General features: G+C 44.2%; 1 long non-coding RNA gene across 7 annotated transcripts; it reads right to left on the bottom strand.

Moving 5' to 3' along the window:
* Positions 1 to 12,799: 12,799 nt before the first annotated feature.
* Positions 12,800 to 16,998, bottom strand: LOC125545273 (uncharacterized). Of its 7 annotated transcripts, XR_007299966.2 has the most exons (12): positions 16,435 to 16,992; positions 16,233 to 16,322; positions 15,749 to 16,123; positions 15,497 to 15,597; positions 15,271 to 15,417; positions 14,435 to 14,558; positions 14,238 to 14,370; positions 14,027 to 14,153; positions 13,700 to 13,810; positions 13,392 to 13,473; positions 13,157 to 13,302; positions 12,800 to 13,030 (listed from the first exon to the last, which is right to left on the bottom strand). It is a non-coding gene; the product is annotated as an uncharacterized LOC125545273 (long non-coding RNA). The 7 variants fall into 7 exon arrangements; XR_007299963.2 differs by having other exon boundaries at positions 12,800 to 13,302; positions 15,497 to 15,612; positions 16,435 to 16,998; XR_007299967.2 differs by having other exon boundaries at positions 12,800 to 13,302; positions 14,027 to 14,134; positions 16,435 to 16,995.
* Between the last annotated feature and the right edge of the window lie 830 nt (positions 16,999 to 17,828).

Genomic DNA, 17,828 nt, shown 5'->3' with positions numbered 1-17,828 from the left:
TGCATCGGCGCAACCCTTTACGACGAACTCTTTTACCACCTCCATAATCGAGAAAATTCCTTAGTCCACTAGTTACTAAGGATAACTTTGACCGCTGTCCTGTGATCCATTCTTAGATCACTCTTGTACCCCTTGACTGACTCATGGCAAGGCACATTTCAGGTGCGGTACACAGCATAGCATACTGTAGAGCCTATGTCTTAAGCATAGGGGACGACCTTCGTCCTTTCTCTCTATTCTGCCGTGGTCGAACTTTAAGTCTTAACTTCATACCTTACAACTCAGGCAAGAACTCCTTCTTTGACTGATCCATCTTGAACACCTTCAAGATCATGTCAAGGTATGTGCTCATTTGAAAGTACCATTAAGAATTTTGATCTATCCTTATAGATCTTGATGCTCAATGTTCAAGTAGCTTAATCCAGGCTTTCCATTGAAAAACACTTTCAAATAACCCTATATGCTTTCCAGAAATCCTACGTCATTTCTGATCCATAATATGTCAACAACATATACTCATCAGAAATTCTATAGTGCTCTCACTCACTTCTTTGGAAATACAAGTTTCTCATAAACTTTGTATACACCCAAAATCTTTGATCATCATCAAAGCATACATTCCAACTCCGAGATGCTTACTCCAGTCCTTAGAAGGATTGCTGGAGCTTTGCATACTTATTAGCATCTTTCAGGATTGACAAAACCTTCCGGTTGTATCACATACAACCTTTCCTCAAGAAAATCGTCGAGGAAACAATGTTTTGACATCCTATCTGCAAGATTTCATAAATAAAGCAGTAATCGCTAATATAATTCCAACAGACTCTTAGCATCGCTATGAGTGAGAAAGTCTCATCATAGTCAACTCCTTGAACTTGTCGGAAAACATCTTAACGACAAGTCGAGCTTTCTTAATGGTGATACATACCATCATTGTCCGTCTTCCTTTTAAAATCCATCTGTACTCAACAGCCTCACGACCATCGAGCTGTTCTGTCAAAGTCTACACTTTGTTTCCATACATGGATCCTCTCTCGGATTTTATGGCCTCGAGCCATTTATCGGAATCCGGGTCCACCATCGCTTCTCCATAGCTCGTAGGTTCATTGTTGTCTAGCAACATGACTTCCAAGACAGGATTACGTACCACTCTGAAGTAGTACGCATCCTTGTCATCCCACGAGGTTTGGGAGTGACTTGATCCGAAGTCTCATGATCAATATCATAAGCTTCCACTTCAATTGGTGCAGGTGCCACATGAACAACTCTTTGTGCCCTGCTATACACTAGTTGAAGTGACGGTTCAATAACCTCATCAAGTCTCCACCATCCTCCCACTCAATTCTTTCGAGAGAAACTTTTCCTCGAGAAAGGACCCGATTCTAGAAACAATCCCTTATTGCTTTCGAATCTGAGACAGGAGGTATACCCAACTGTTTTGGGTGTCCTATGAAGATGTATTTATCCGCTTTGGGTTCGAGCTTATCGGCCTGAAACTTTTTCACATAAGCGTCGCAGCCCCAAACTTTTAAGAAATGACAGCTTAGGTTTCCCTAAACCATAGTTCATACGGTGTCATCTCATCGGAATTACGTGGTGCCCACTTTAAAGTGAATGTGGTTGTCTTTAATGCCTAACCCATAAACTATCGTGGTAATTCGATAAGAGACATCATGGTATGCATCATATCCAATAGGGTGCAGTTATGATGCTCGGACACACCATCACACTATGGTGTTCCAGGCTGTATTAGTTGTGAAACAATTTCCACAATGTCCTAATTCTGTGCCAAACTCGTAGTTCAGATATTCATCTCTATGATCATATCATAGATCTTTTATCCTCTTGTCACGACGATCTTTCAACTTCACACTGAAATTACTTGAACCTTTCAATAATTCAGACTCGTGATTCATCAAGTAAATATACTCAACATCTACTCAAATCATCTGTGAAGTAAGAACATAACGATATACACTACATGCCTCAGCACTCATTGGACTGCACACATCAAAATGTATTACTTCCAACAAGTTGCTTGCTAGTTCCATTTTACTGAAAACGAGGCTTTCAGTCATCTTGCCCATGTGGTATGATTTGCATGTCTCAAGTGATTCAAAATCAAGTGAGTCCAAATGATCCATCTGTATAGAGTTTCTTCATGCATATCTACCAACAAACATGGTTTGCATGTCTCAATCCTTTCAAAATTGAGTGAGTCCAAAGATCCATCAACATGGAGCTTCTTCATGCGTTTTATACCGATATGACTTACGTGGTAGTGCCACAAGTAGGTGGTACTATCATTACTATCTTTTGGCATGAACATGTGTATCACTACGATCGAGATTCAACAAACAATTCATTTCAGGTGTAAGACCATTGAAGGTATTATTCAAATAAACAGAGTAACCATTATTCTCCTTAAATGAATAACCGTATTGCGATAGACATAATCCAATCATGTCTATGCTCAACGCAAGCACCAATCTCGATGGTAGAGGGAGCGTACGATACTTGATCATATCAACATTGGAAACACTTCCAACACATATCGTCAGCTCACCTTTAGCTAGTCTCCGTTTATTCCGTAGCTTTTATTTCGAGTTACTAACACTTAGCAACCGAACCGGTATCTAATACCCTGGTGCTACTAGGAGTACTAGTAAAGTACACATCAACACAATGTATATCCAATATACTTCTATCGACCTTGCCAGCCTTCTCATCTACCAAGTATCTAGGGTAATTCTGCTCTATTGGTTGTTCCCCTTATTACAGAAGCACTTAGTCTCGGGTTTGGGTTCAACCTTGGGTTTCTTCACTAGAGCAGCAGCTGAATTGCCGTTTCATGAAGTATCTCTTCTTGCCCTTGCCCTTCTTGAAACTAGTGGTTTCACCAACCATCAACAATTGATGCTCCTTCTTGATTTCTACTTTTGTGGTGTCAAACATCGCGAATATCTCAAGGATCATCATATATGTCCCTGATATATTATAGTTCATCACGAAGCTCTAGCAGCTTGGTGGTAATGACTTTGGAGAACCATCACTATTTCATCTGGAAGATCAACTCCCACTCGATTCAAGCGATTGTTGTACTCAGACAATCTGAGCACAAGCACAACAATTGAGTTTTTCTCCTTAGTTTGCAGGCTAAGAAAATCGTCGGAGGTCTTATACCTCTTGACGTGGGCATGAGCCTGAAATCCCAATTTCAGCCCTCGAAACATCTCATATGTTTCGCGATGTTTCAAAACGTCTTCGGTGCCTCAACTCTAAACCGTTTAACTGAACTATCACGTAGTTATGTGTATGTCAGATGTTCGCAACATCCACAGACAATGTTCGAGGTTCAGCACACTGAGCGGTGCATTAAGGACATAAGCCTTCTATGAAGCAATGAGGACAATCCTCAGTTTACGGACCTAGTCCGCATAATTGCTACTATCAACTTTCAACTAAATTTTTCTCCAGGAACATATCTAAACAGTAGAACTAAAGCGCGAGCTACGACATAATTTGCAAAATCCCTTTTGACTATGTTCAGGATAATTAAGTTCATCTTATGAACTCCCACTCAGATAGACATCCCTCTAGTCATCTAAGTGATTACATGATCCGAGTCAACTAGGCCGTGTCCGATCATCACGTGAGACGGACTAGTCAACATCGGTGAACATCTTCATGTTGATCGTATCTTCTATACGACTCATGCTCGACCTTTCGGTCTTCTGTGTTCCGAGGCCATGTCTATACACATGCTAGGCTCGTCAAGTCAACCTAAGTGTTTGCATGTGTAAATCTGTCTTACACCCGTTGTATGTGAATGTTTGAATCAAACACCCGATCATCACGTGGTGCTTCGAAACAACGAACTGTCGCAACGGTGCACAGTTAGGGGGAACACTTTCTTGAAATTTTAACGAGGGATCATCTTATTTACTACCGTCGTTCTAAGCAAATAAGATGTATAAACATGATAAACATCACATGCAATCAAATAATAGTGACATGATATGGCCAATATCATATAGCTCCTTTGATCTCCATCTTGGGGCTCCATGATCATCTTGTCACCGGCATGACACCATGATCTCCATCATCATGATCTCCATCATCGTGTCTCCATGAAGTTGTCACGTCAACTATTACTTCTACTACTACAGCTAACGGTTAGCAATAAAGTAAAGTAATTGCATGACATTTATGTTGACACGCAGGTCATAAATAAATTAAGACAACTCCTATGGCTCCTGCCGGTTTTCATACTCATCGACATGCAAGTCGTGATTCCTATTACAAGAACATGATCAATCTCATACATCACATATATCATTCATCACATCCTTTTGGCCATATCACATCACATAGCATATCCTGCAAAAACAAGTTAGACATCCTCTAATTGTTGTTTGCATGTTTTACGTGGCTGCTATGGGTTTCTAGCAAGAACGTTTCTTACCTACACAAAGACCACAACGTGATATGCCAATTGCTATTTACCCTTCATAAGGACCCTTTTCATCGAATCCGATCCGACTAAAGTGGGAGAGACAGACACCCGCTAGCCACCTTATGCAACTAGTGCATGTCAGTCGGTGGAACCAGTCTCACGTAAGAGTACGTGTAAGGTCGGTCCGGGCCGCTTCATCCCACGATGCCGCCGAATCAAGATAAGACTAGTAACGGCAAGCATATTGAACAAAATCAACGCCCACAACTACTTTGTGTTCTACTCGTGCATAGAAACTACGCATAGACCTGGCTCTGATACCACTGTTGGGGAACCTAGCATAAATTCAAAATTTTCCTACGTGTCACCAAGATCAATCTATGGAGTCATCTAGCAACGAGGGAGGAGTGGATCTACATACCCTTGTAGATCGCGCGCGGAAGCGTTCAAGAGAACGGGGTTGATGGAGTCGTACTCGTCGTGATCCAAATCACCGATGATCCTAGCGCCGAACGGACGGCACCTCCGCGTTCAACACACGTACGGAGCAGCGACGTCTCCTCCTTCTTGATCCAGCAAGGGGTGAGGAGAGGTTGATGGATATCCAACAACACGACGGCGTGGTGGTGGAAGTAGCGGGATTCCAACAGGGCTTCGCCAAGCGCTGCGGGAGGAGGGAGATGTGTCATGGGAGGGAGAGGGAGGCGCCAGGGCTTGGGTATGGTTGCTCTCCCTTCCCCCCACTATATATAGGGCCAAGGGAGAGGGGGAGGGCGCAGCCTTGCCCCTTCCTCCAAGGAAGGGTGCGGCCAAGGGGGGGAGGAGTCCATCCTCCCCAAGGCACCTCGGAGGTGCCTTCCCCCTTTAGGACTCTCCCCTCCTCTTGTCCCTTTGGCGCATGGGCCTCTAGGGGCTGGTGCCCTTGGCCCATGTAGGACAAGGCGCACCCCCTACAGCCCATGTGGCCCCCCGGGGCAGGTGGCCCCACCCGGTGGACCCCCGGACCCCTCCGGTGGTCCCGGTACATTACCGATAAACCCCGAAACCTTTCCGGTGACCAAAATAGCACTTCCTATATATAATTCTTTACCTCCGGACCATTCCGGAACTCCTCGTGACGTCCGGGATCTCATCCGGGACTCCGAACAACATTCGGGTTACTGCATATACATATCCCTACAACCCTAGCATCACCGAACCTTAAGTGTGTAGACCCTACGGGTTCGGGAGACATGCAGACATGACCGAGACGTTCTCCGGTCAATAACCAACAGCGGGATCTGGATACCCATGTTGGCTCCCACATGTTCCACGATGATCTCATCGGATGAACCACGATGTCGAGGATTCAATCAATCCCGTATACAATTCCCTTTGTCTACCGGTACGATACTTGCCCGAGATTCGATCGTCGGTATCCCGATACCTTGTTCAATCTCGTTACCGGCAAGTCTCTTTACTCATTCCATAACACATCATCCCGTGATCAACTCCTTGATCACATTGTGCACATTATGATGATGTCCTACCGAGTGGGCCCAGAGATACCTCTCCGTCACACGGAGTGACAAATCCCATTCTCGATTCGTGCCAACCCAACAGACACTTTCGGAGATACCCGTAGTGCACCTTTATAGCCACCCAGTTACGTTGTGACATTTGGCACACCCAAAGCACTCCTACGGTATCTGGGAGTTGCACAATCTCATGGTCTAAGGAAATGATACTTGACATTAGAAAAGCTTTAGCGAACGAACTACACGATCTTTGTGCTAGGCTTAGGATTGGGTCTTGTCCATCACATCATTCTCCTAATGATGTGATCCCGTTATCAACGACATCCAATGTCCATGGTCAGGAAACCGTAACCATCTATTGATCAACGAGCTAGTCAACTAGAGGCTTACTAGGGACATCGTGTTGTCTATGTATCCACACATGTATCTGAGTTTCCTATCAAAACAATTCTAGCATGGATAATAAACGATTATCATGAACAAGGAAATATAATAATAATCAATTTATTATTGCCTCTAGGGCATATTTCCAACAGTATTTGCTATGCTGAAATCAGCAGAGGTAGAAGTCAAGAAGGAACATCAAGTGTTGATGGTAAATAAAACCACTAAGTTCAAGAAGGGCAAGGGTAAAAAGAACTCCAAGAAGGACGGCAAGGAAGTTTGCCGCGCCTGGCAAGAAAGCTGCCGGGAAGAAGCCAAAGAATGGACCCAAGCCCGAGACTGAGTGCTTTTATTGCAAGGGAAGTGGTCACTGGAAGCGGAATTGCCCCAAATACTTAGCGGACAAGAAGGCCGGCAAAACAGAAGGTATATGTGATATACATGTAATTGATGTGTACCTTACCAGTACTCGTAGTAGCTCTTGGGTATTTGATACCGGTGCAGTTGCTCACATTTGTAACTCAAAGCAGGAGCTGCGGAATAAGCGGAGACTGGCGAAGGACGAGGTGACGATGCGCGTCGGGAATGGTTCCAAGGTCGATGTGATCGCCGTCGGCACACTGCCTCTACATTTACCTACGGGATTAGTTTTAAACCTCAATAATTGTTATTTAGTGCCAGCTTTGAGCATGAACATTGTATCGGGATCTCGTTTAATTCGAGATGGCTACTCATTTAAATCCGAGAATAATGGTTGTTCCATTTATATGAGAGATATGTTTTATGGTCATGCTCCTATGGTGAATGGTTTGTTCTTAATGAATCTCGAGCGTAATGCTACACATATTCATAGTGTGAGTACCAAAAGATGTAAGGTTGATAATGATAGTCCCACATACTTGTGGCACTGCCGCCTTGGTCACATAGGTGTCAAACGCATGAAGAAGCTCCATGCAGATGGACTTTTAGAGTCTCTTGATTATGAATCATTTGACACGTGCGAACCATGCCTCATGGGTAAAATGACCAAGACTCCGTTCTCAGGAACAATGGAGCGAGCAACCAACTTATTGGAAATCATACATACTGATGTGTGCGGTCCAATGAGTGTTGAGGCTCGCGGTGGCTATCGTTATGTTCTCACCCTCACTGATGACTTGAGTAGATATGGGTATGTCTACTTAATGAAACACAAATCTGAAACCTTTGAAAAGTTCAAGGAATTTCAGAGTGAAGTTGAGAATCAACGTGATAGGAAAATCAAGTTTCTACGATCAGATCGTGGAGGAGAATACTTGAGTCACGAATTTGGCACACACTTAAGAAAATGTGGAATAGTTTCACAACTCACGCCGCCTGGAACACCTCAGCGTAATGGTGTGTCCGAACGTCGTAATCGCACTCTATTAGATATGGTGCGATCTATGATGTCTCTTACCGATTTACCGCTATCTTTTTGGGGCTATGCTTTAGAGACTGCCGCATTCACTTTAAATAGGGCTCCGTCGAAATCCGTTGAGACGACACCGTATGAATTATGGTTTGGGAAGAAACCTAAGCTGTCGTTTCTAAATGTTTGGGGATGCGATGCTTATGTCAAGAAACTTCAACCTGAAAAGCTCGAACCCAAGTCGGAAAAATGCGTCTTCATAGGATACCCTAAAGAAACTGTTGGGTATACCTTCTACCTCAGATCCGAAGGCAAGATCTTTGTTGCCAAGAATGGATTCTTTCTAGAGAAAGAGTTTCTCTCGAAAGAAGTAAGTGGGAGGAAAGTAGAACTTGATGAAGTGTTACCTCTTGAACCGGAAAATGGCACAACTCAAGAAAATGTTCCTGAGGTGCCTGCACCAACTAGAGAGGAAGTTATTGATGATGATCAAGATACTTCTGATCAAGCTCCTACTGAAATTCGAAGGTCCACAAGGACACGTTCCGCACCAAAGTGGTACGACAACCCTGTCTTGGAAATCATGTTGTTAGACAACGGTGAACTTTCGAACTATGAAGAAGCGATGGCGGGCCCGGATTCCGACAAATGGCTAGAAGCCATGAAATCCGAGATAGGATCCATGTATGAAAACGAAGTATGGACTTTGACTGACTTGCCCGTTGAACGGCGAGCCATAGAAAATAAATGGATCTTTAAGAAGAAGACAGACGCGGATGGTAATGTGACCATCTATAAAGCTCGGCTTGTCGCTAAGGGTTATCGACAAGTTCAAGGGGTTGACTACGATGAGACTTTCTCACCGGTAGCGAAGCTGAAGTCCGCGATTGCCGCATTCTATGATTATGAAATATGGCAAATGGACGTCAAAACGGCATTCCTTAATGGTTTCCTTAAGGAAGAATTGTATATGATGCAGCCGGAAGGTTTTGTCGATCCTAAGAATGCTGACAAGGTATGCAAGCTCCAACGCTCGATTTATGGGCTGGTGCAAGCATCTCGGAGTTGGAACATTCGTTTTGATGAGATGATCAAAGCTTTGGGTTTACGCAGACTTATGGAGAAGCCTGCGTTTACAAGAAAGTGAGTGGGAGCTCTGTAGCATTTCTCATATTATATGTAGATGACATACTTTTGATGGGAAATGATATAGAACTCTTGGACAGCATCAAGGCCTACTTGAATAAGAGTTTTTCAATGAAGGACCTTGGTGAAGCTGCTTATATATTAGGCATCAAGATCTATAGAGATAGATCAAGACGCCTCATAGGTCTTTCACAAAGCACATACCTTGATAAGATATTGAAGAAGTTCAATATGGATCAATCTAAGAAGGGGTTCTTTCCTGTGTTACAAGGTGTGAAATTGAGCTCAGCTCAATGTCCGACCACGGCAGAAGATATAGAAGAGATGAGTGTCATCCCCTATGCCTCAGCCATAGGTTCTATTATGTATGCCATGCTGTGTACCAGACCTGATATAAACCTTGCCGTAAGTTTGGTAGGAAGGTACCAAAGTAATCCCGGCAAGGAACACTGGACAGCGGTCAAGAATATCCTGAAGTACCTGAAAAGGACTAAGGAAATGTTTCTCGTTTATGGAGGTGACGAAGAGCTCATCGTAAAGGGTTACGTCGACGCTAGCTTCGACACAGATCTGGATGACTCTAAGTCACAAACCGGATACGTGTATATTTTGAATGGTGGGGCAGTAAGCTGGTGCAGTTGCAAGCAGAGCGTCGTGGCGGGATCTACATGTGAAGCGGAGTACATGGCAGCCTCGGAGGCAGCACATGAAGCAATATGGGTGAAGGAGTTCATCACCGACCTAGGAGTCATACCCAATGCGTTGGGGCCAATCAAACTCTTTTGTGACAACACTGGAGCTATTGCACTTGCCAAGGAGCCCAGATTTCACAAGAAGACAAGGCACATCAAGCGTCGCTTCAACTTCATTCATGAAAATGTTCAAGATGGAGACATAGATATTTGTAAAGTGCATACGGACCTGAATGTAGCAGATCCGTTGACTAAACCTCTCCCTAGGGAAAAACATGATCAACACTAGAATTCCATGGGTGTTCGATTCATCACAATGTAACTAGATTATTGACTCTAGTGCAAGTGGGAGACTGTTGGAAATATGCCCTAGAGGCAATAATAAAAGCATTATTATTATATTTCCTTGTTCATGATAATTGTCTTTATTCATGCTATAATTGTGTTATCCGGAAATCGTAATACATGTGTGAATAACAGACACCAACATGTCCCTAGTAAGCCTCTAGTTGACTAGCTCGTTGATCAACAGATAGTCATGGTTTCCTGACTATGGACATTGGATGTCATTGATAACGAGATCACATCATTAGGAGAATGATGTGATGGACAAGACCCAATCCTAAACATAGCTTAAAGATCGTATAGTTCGTTTGCTAGAGTTTTTCCAATGTCAAAGTATCTTTTCCTTAGACCATGAGATCGTGTAACTCCCGGATACCGTAGGAGTGCTTTGGGTATACCAAACGTCACAACGTAACTGGGTGACTATAAAGGTAGACTACGGGTATCTCCGAAAGTGTCTGTTGGGTTGACACGGATCAAGACTGGGATTTGTCACTCCGTATGACGGAGAGGTATCACTGGGCCCACTTGGTAATGCATCATCATAATGAGCTCAAAGTGACCAAGTGTCTGGTCACGGGATCATGCATTACGGTACGAGTAAAGTGACTTGCCGGTAACGAGATTGAACGAGGTATGGGGATACCGACGATCGAATCTCGGGCAAGTAACATATCGATTAACAAAGGGAATTGCATACGGGGTTGCTTGAATCCTCGACATCGTGGTTCATCCGATGAGATCATCGTGGAGTATGTGGGAGCCAACATGGGTATCCAGATCCCGCTGTTGGTTATTGACCGGAGAGTCGTCTCGGTCATGTCTACATGTCTCCCGAACCCGTAGGGTCTACACACTTAAGGTTCGGTGACGCTAGGGTTGTAGGGATATGTATATGCAGTAACCCGAATGTTGTTCGAAGTCCCGGATGAGATCCCGGACGTCACGAGGAGTTCTGGAATGGTCCGGAGGTAAAGATTTATATATGGGAAGTCCTGTTTCGGCCATCGGGACAAGTTTCGGGGTCATCGGTATTGTACCGGGACCACCGGAAGGGTCCCGGGGGTCCACCGGGTGGGTCCACCTGCCCCGGGGGCCACATGGCCTGTAGGGGGTGCGCCTTGGCCTACATGGGCCAAGGGCACCAGCCCCAAGGGGCCCATGCGCCTAGGGTTTCCAAAGGGGAAGAGTCCCACAAGTGGAAGGCACCCCCTAGGTGCCTTGGGGGGGAAGGAAACCTCCCTTGGCCGCCTCCCCCCCCTAGGAGATTGGATCTCCTAGGGCCGGCGCCCCCCCCCCCTTGGCCCTCCTATGTATAGTGGGGGAAGGAGGGCTTTTCATCCACGCATTTGGTTGCCTCCTTCTCCCTCTCCAACACCTCCTCCTCCTCCATAGCGCTTGGCGAAGCCCTGACGGAGTACTGCAGCTCCATCACCACCACGCCGTCGTGCTGCTGCTGGAGCCATCTTCCTCAACCTCTCCTTCCCTCTTGCTGGATCAAGAAGAAGGAGACGTTACGCTAACCGTACGTGTGTTGAACGCGGAGGTGCCGTCCGTTCGGTGCTAGGATCTCCGGTGATTTGGATCATGTCGTGTTCGACTACCTCATCACCGTTCTTTGAACGCTTCCGCTCGCGATCTACAAATGTATGTAGATGCAATCCGATCACTCGTTGCTAGATGAACTCATAGATGGATCTTGGTGGAACCGTAGAAATTTTTTTGTTTTCTGCGACGTTCCCCAACAGAAATGTCCTTCATCGCTGAGACTATACTGTTGGACAGTGTCATTGCTTCTGAATCAACTAAAGTATCTGTAATATAAACCTGTTGCCCATGTGTTCATATGTGCTTATCAGTGCAATACGCATCTTTCATGTCTCTGTTTCTAGCCATCTGATTGATTTCAATTTCTTTCTGATATGCATCGCGATATAATGAGTTTATCTACGACCACCTCATCACTAACATCTGCAACAGCAAAGTCACCGCCAACCTAGCCGCAGCCGTAGCCAAGGTAAACAACGCCTTCTATCCTTACACTTGTAGTCTTCGTTTTGATTAGTGCGGTCCCTGCTAGGATTTATATGCTTCTGCAAATTATAAATCTTGTATTCACATTAACTGATTGTACACTAGCACGCCCCTGTGCCTGAACTTGTTCATTTTGTACGGTTCTTGCGAATCATGCTGGTCGTTCAGCGCGTCTGGGCATTGGAGTGGGCCAACTACCTGACGACAGGAAAGATGGAGATGCTCTCTGAGCAACAGTTGCTGCGACCATGAGGTGGGGCTCCCTTTCTTTGGTCGTTTTATTAACCATGAGGTGATGTTAATAAAAATGAAATCTGATTTAGTGTTACATGTAGAGATCTTTATTTGTGCTTTATAAAGTCAGATTAGTTTTGGTTTTTCACTTCTTTGTAGGTCAGTATATTGACGCATGCTACTATAATCATGTGGTGCAAAAAAGTGGTTTGTCTATTTTTGTGCTTCGGCCTCCTTCCAATTTCAGGTGGCCAACCGTTACTTGATTATGACGAGAAGTACCTAAGTTCAATACCAAAGATTAGTGATTCATGTCAAAAATTTCGGGGTAGAACAATATGTCTTTAGGTTGTCCTTCCCTAATTAATTTAGTCATAGTAACATTGGTATGCTATTTCTTTTTGGCTGCTCACACATCTTCATAACTAGTGGTTGGGGCGCACCCTTGGTGCGCCTCCTGAGTGGTGACTCTGCGGTGCCAGGTATGTCTCCGCCCATTCAAGTTGCTTTCTTCATCTTTTTTTAGCACATGCACATGGCAATGATGAGGTCTTTGGTCAGCGTTTTATGTGAAAAGCAAAGCAAACTCCATGACAATCAATGAAAATGAATATCGTCTCTTTCCATATAAGTGGAACTGCAGCACAGTACTCCTAACAACCTGCAACTTAGCTATTTTACGGTGTGCACAAATACAAACAAATACAGCTTTAGAACGTGGACGGACTGACAGTTCCACCACTTCCTGGTCCTCAGCGTCCAGCACCCGCAAGGATAACTTTAAGTGTGCCGCTAATTCCATGGAGTATTTTAGCTGCCAATGGAGATCCACCTGCACATATTGACAAAACACGAATTACTCCCTTCAAGGATATATGAGCCAGAGTTAGCAAATTTGCATAAATGATACAGTAGCAATAAAGAGTGAAATAGAAGCATAATGTATATGTTAATGTACTCAGTGATGCTTGTCCCGCTGCTAACAGCTATTAAGCTAGCCGCTTGTGCAACCAATCCATGCTTGCAAAATTGATCCAGTTTCTTTGAAGACGAAGCAAACGATTCTGCTATACGAGTCAGGCAAATGGAAACATGTTCCAACACCTGAAATAAATCGATTGAGAACATCAGCATCTAAGAATAGATGGTATCATGGCATAATCAGGGTATGCAAATACAAACAACAAGCATACTTTTGCATCATGGTAGTTGAGAAAATTTGTTAGCAGTTGAACCGCTTCCATTACGAAATCTGAGGCATCTCAAGGAAGCTTCCTACACATATTAGGAGTCGTAGGTAAAACCACTCTCTGTATACATTCCACCCAGAAAAAACTGCGAATAATAATAAAATGTAGTACACTATGTGTACAACAAAAAGACAGTGATATGACAAATTACTATGTCCCAAGTTCTAAATGCTGCAAAAAAATAACAACTTAAGTATTGAGAATGTTATATCTAAATGCAGGAAAAACATGAAAGTATTTAGTAAAATTACTTGAACACCGATGGAGAAGAAGTCAAGATATGACGGCACTGCAATTAGTGCGTCAGCCCTCAAGCAGGCAGTTGGACACTCCTGGGATATCTTCTTAAGTGCTTGTAAGGACTAAAATACCCAGAAAAGGCAAGTATCATGAAAAAGAAACCAACGTGTGCATGAAATCAATTCTGAATTTTACACATTACTGTGACGGCCTTGTATAGAATATATACTTCATATTTCTCTCTAAAAATAGATTTGCAAGGCAGATAGCTAATTCATATAACTATAACAATTGCTAATTAAAGAATAGGCAGCAAATCTTATAACATGAGAGCTTACATCTTTTGCCAAGCCCTGGTTGTTGTTGGCTTTGAGCTCCTGAACCCGCTTCCTCACATAGTCCAGCCAACTCTCAACTTCTTGATTTCCTCACAATAGTGATCTCCCCTGAAATCAACCGCGAATCCTAGTTCGATGCCATGGACTGTAAACTTTCATTGTCTGGAGAAAAAGTAATTAAAAGTAGGGTAAATAATTAGAGAAAAAGAACCTTGATTTTGTGAGATCTCCTTTCTTTTTGGAGATGTGCAGTCTTGTCTGCTCTCATCACATCCAATGATTTCTTGAAGTATGACGGATCAGAATATCTCTTCAAACAAGTCCCAACACCAGCATTATCAAATCTGAAAATATAAATCATGTTAGATACCCGAAAGCGCTTTTAAAAAAGAAAACAAGCATCCTTACCTGTCGAGAAGGTAAAGTCGTGGTGGGTCTCGACATTCTTCATAGCAATCTATCATAAACCATGGCAAATCACTGGATATGAGATGATTTTGCTCATTTCAAAGTTTTGTGTGCCAGTCAGAGCCTACATTTAAAATTAAGTAAAGCTATGTGATGATCTTAAACCAAATTGTTGATTATGGTCAAGAGACAGTTGATTATGAGACTGAGTTAGAAATGGGCCATTTTGTACCAGGACAGCTCTAACATTATGGACAGATTAACTCATTGCCGAAAAAGGTTTGTAGTGATTTAGTGACACCAACCTCAATCAGTTGGCATTTTTTGTTTTGCAAGTTTGACCTGATTTCAGATTGCTACTGCTAATACTCATATCAATCTGATGAAGCCAACATTAGCCAACTTCAATTGCTATCAATATAGACCGATAAATTATTGTGAAATAAAAATGGGCAATATTATTATCGGCGACTAAAATGTGTGCAAGAATCCTTAGCTCGTTTTTTTTCTACTTGCGAACACATGTATAGTCATTGATGAAGTAACGACCTGGTACATTAGCAAAATGTATATGCCTCTTCTGATTTTTCAGAGAGATGGAAGCGCTGCTTCAATGTTCTGTACTCGAGTTAGCACCTTACGCCCCCCCCCCCCCCCCTAGCTGATGTAGTTATAATTAACTTGCTAATGTAGGTCATGAAAAAAAATCTGCCGCAAATCTGGTATGACCAAAGAATATCTCAGGCATAGTGAACTAAAGGTTAACTATTTAAGATGAATATTAGAGGATTTGTGGCATTCCTGAAGCCAACTCAAAGCTAGCAGATCAATTCTACCTGACATAGCATCTCCATTACCAAGGAGCTTCTTCCTTTCTTATAGGGGTATGTGTTCGACCAAAAGGCATTTTTTTCTCGCATCAATATTGGAAGCCACTCCCCTGACCCACTTCTCTGTATTTGTCTTTAACATATTTGCTAGCCCTGAAATTTGTAGGGAATTTTTTAAGACGCAAACTATGACAGAAAAGTGTGAAGCACACTGATAACAAAATTAGCTCACCCATTCATACTGCTGCAGAGTAGAGTATTTATGATCTCTGGTCAGTGTTGTAAGCTGGTCTTCTTTAATCCCAAAGGCAAGGGCACCATCAGCATGTGCTTCTGCAAAAATCATCACTAAAGCAATCACATCAGAAATTCATGAAAATGATTTGTACTGTCTACAACAAGAACAAGGCAAAACGGACCATAAATGGGCATCCAACACAAACCTAGCATCACACAGACAGGGGGAGGGGGAACGGGGACATACCTTGACAATTTCCATGGCATCCGAGAAGAACTTCCTCCTCGAGCACCTCCGTCGTGGATCCCTGGAGAAGAGGAGATCCTCAACGAGCTCCTCGCCCGCCGGCACGATGAGGATCAGCGACGGCGTCCCAGTCAACACCGTCACCTCGCCTCCAACTCGCGCAAGTCGCGACTGCCTCGATAGCGCACCACACTCATCGGTTCTCCAGATCGCGCCCGGCCGCCGCGCCAACTTGGCTCTGCTCCACTCGTGACGGTCGTCGTGGCCGCTCCCATGATACGCCGATCTGGTCCGCCGCCATCGGCCGCTGCTGCTCCTCCACTGCCAGCAACCGCAGCTGGCCAAGAATGAAACACCATCCCCATATTCTCTTTCCTTCATTGAATTGAGACAAATTATCAAAAAAGCTAATCTCAACTAATTTAACCTAGGCATTGTGAATTCTCAGCATCCAAAGAACCAATTTGAGAGATAAAACAATTACCGATAGAAATTTGTGATGTATGCTTCCTTTAGCTTTGTCAAATCAGAACGTAGTCCCACTAAACATCCATTGGCTCCAGCATTTTCCTTTCTTCCTCATCAGAACGTGAACAAGATAGCACAAGCATCATCTCACAAATCTGTACATTATCTGCAGTCCAACTGTTCCATACCAGAGGAGAGAGGGGAGTGGCGAGCTGTACCTGAGTGGAGATGTAGGGGCGGCTACCATGGAGCATCGGAGGCATGGCAGTGCTGTGGTCGGCTGCTTGCCGGTAGCACCAGAGAAGACGTCGCAGTGGCCGTGCTTGCTAGCATGGCGGCAGCCAGGAAAGTCAACGCAGCAACCAAGGACTCGAACGAACGGATCGGCGGAAGAGCCGCCTCGCACGACCTCCACCTCCGCTGCCTATACAGCCTGCCAGGCGACTGTCGAGCCACCTACAGTATGCCCCTGCCTGAGGCCGCCGTCTAACCACCTCCCACACCAATCCGCCGCCGCCGCCGCCGCCGCTGCCGCCGCTAGGGTTTCGCACCGGGAAGTGAAGCCATGTCAGGGAGAGAGGCTAACAGGATTGCGGGAGTGCGATGGCGCGGCGAGGATGGGTGGAAGACGAGAGAAGGTTGCGGGCGGGGGCGGGCGACGCGATGGGTGGCGGCGATGAATGGGCGGTCGTATCTGGCGAAGGTGGGGAGGAGGTGGCGTGCGTCCTCTCTCTGTCTTCTCGAGGAAGGAAACGACCACGCCTTTCTTTCCTACGAAGGGAATGTTTCCTTCCAATTGGCCAGCACGGACAGTGCCACCCTGCCGACGTGGACACAACCAGAGATCGCTCATTGCGCGACGATAGTGTTTTAAGTGAAAAGTAAAGAACGAGAGAGTTTGAATGAAAGATGATCCATCAGTCTTTATTGATGATAGAAGTAGGGTATTTATACCCAAGCGGAAGTACACATGATGCTTGGCGATCAAGTAAACACATGTTTTTTCTATGAAGGGAATGTTTCCTTCCAATTGGCCAGCACGAACAATGCCACCCTGCCGACGTGGACACAACCAGAGATCGCTCGTTGCGCGACGATAGTGTTTTAAGTGAAAAGTAAAGAACGAGAAAGTTTGAATGAAAGATGATCCATCAGTCTTTATTGATGATAGAAGTGGGGTATTTATACCCAGGCGGAAGTACACATGATGCTTGGCGGTCAAGTAAACACATGGTTACTTGAGAGCCAAGGAATTACATAGTTGTCTTGAGAGCCAAGGAAGTACATGGTTGCTTGAGAACCAAGCAACCTATTTAACAATTAACTTAATCCTAATTAGCTTAATCAATAAGCAACTATTCTATTCTTAACACTCCCCCTTGTACAACGTCTCTTCTTTGGTACATCCATTATCTTGACAAATTCTTTGAATAATCTTGAATGTCTCCTCCAAAAACCCTGTGGGAAAAATATGAGGAGAATAGTGGAGATATATTGCTAAAACTCCTTTAAACCCAGTGGGAAAATAATAAGGAAAAGATGATGCAACATATAATGATTATTGTCTCTTGATAACTCATATGAGAAAAACCTTTGAAGAAGGAGAAAAATC

This window comes from Triticum urartu, chromosome 3A (genome assembly GCF_056163025.1).
Source record: "Triticum urartu cultivar PI428250 chromosome 3A, HENAU_Tu73, whole genome shotgun sequence".
Classification (NCBI taxonomy): domain Eukaryota; kingdom Viridiplantae; phylum Streptophyta; class Magnoliopsida; order Poales; family Poaceae; genus Triticum; species Triticum urartu.
Note: the sequence above shows the minus strand (reverse complement) of the source record. Positions and strands in the feature narration are given on the sequence as shown.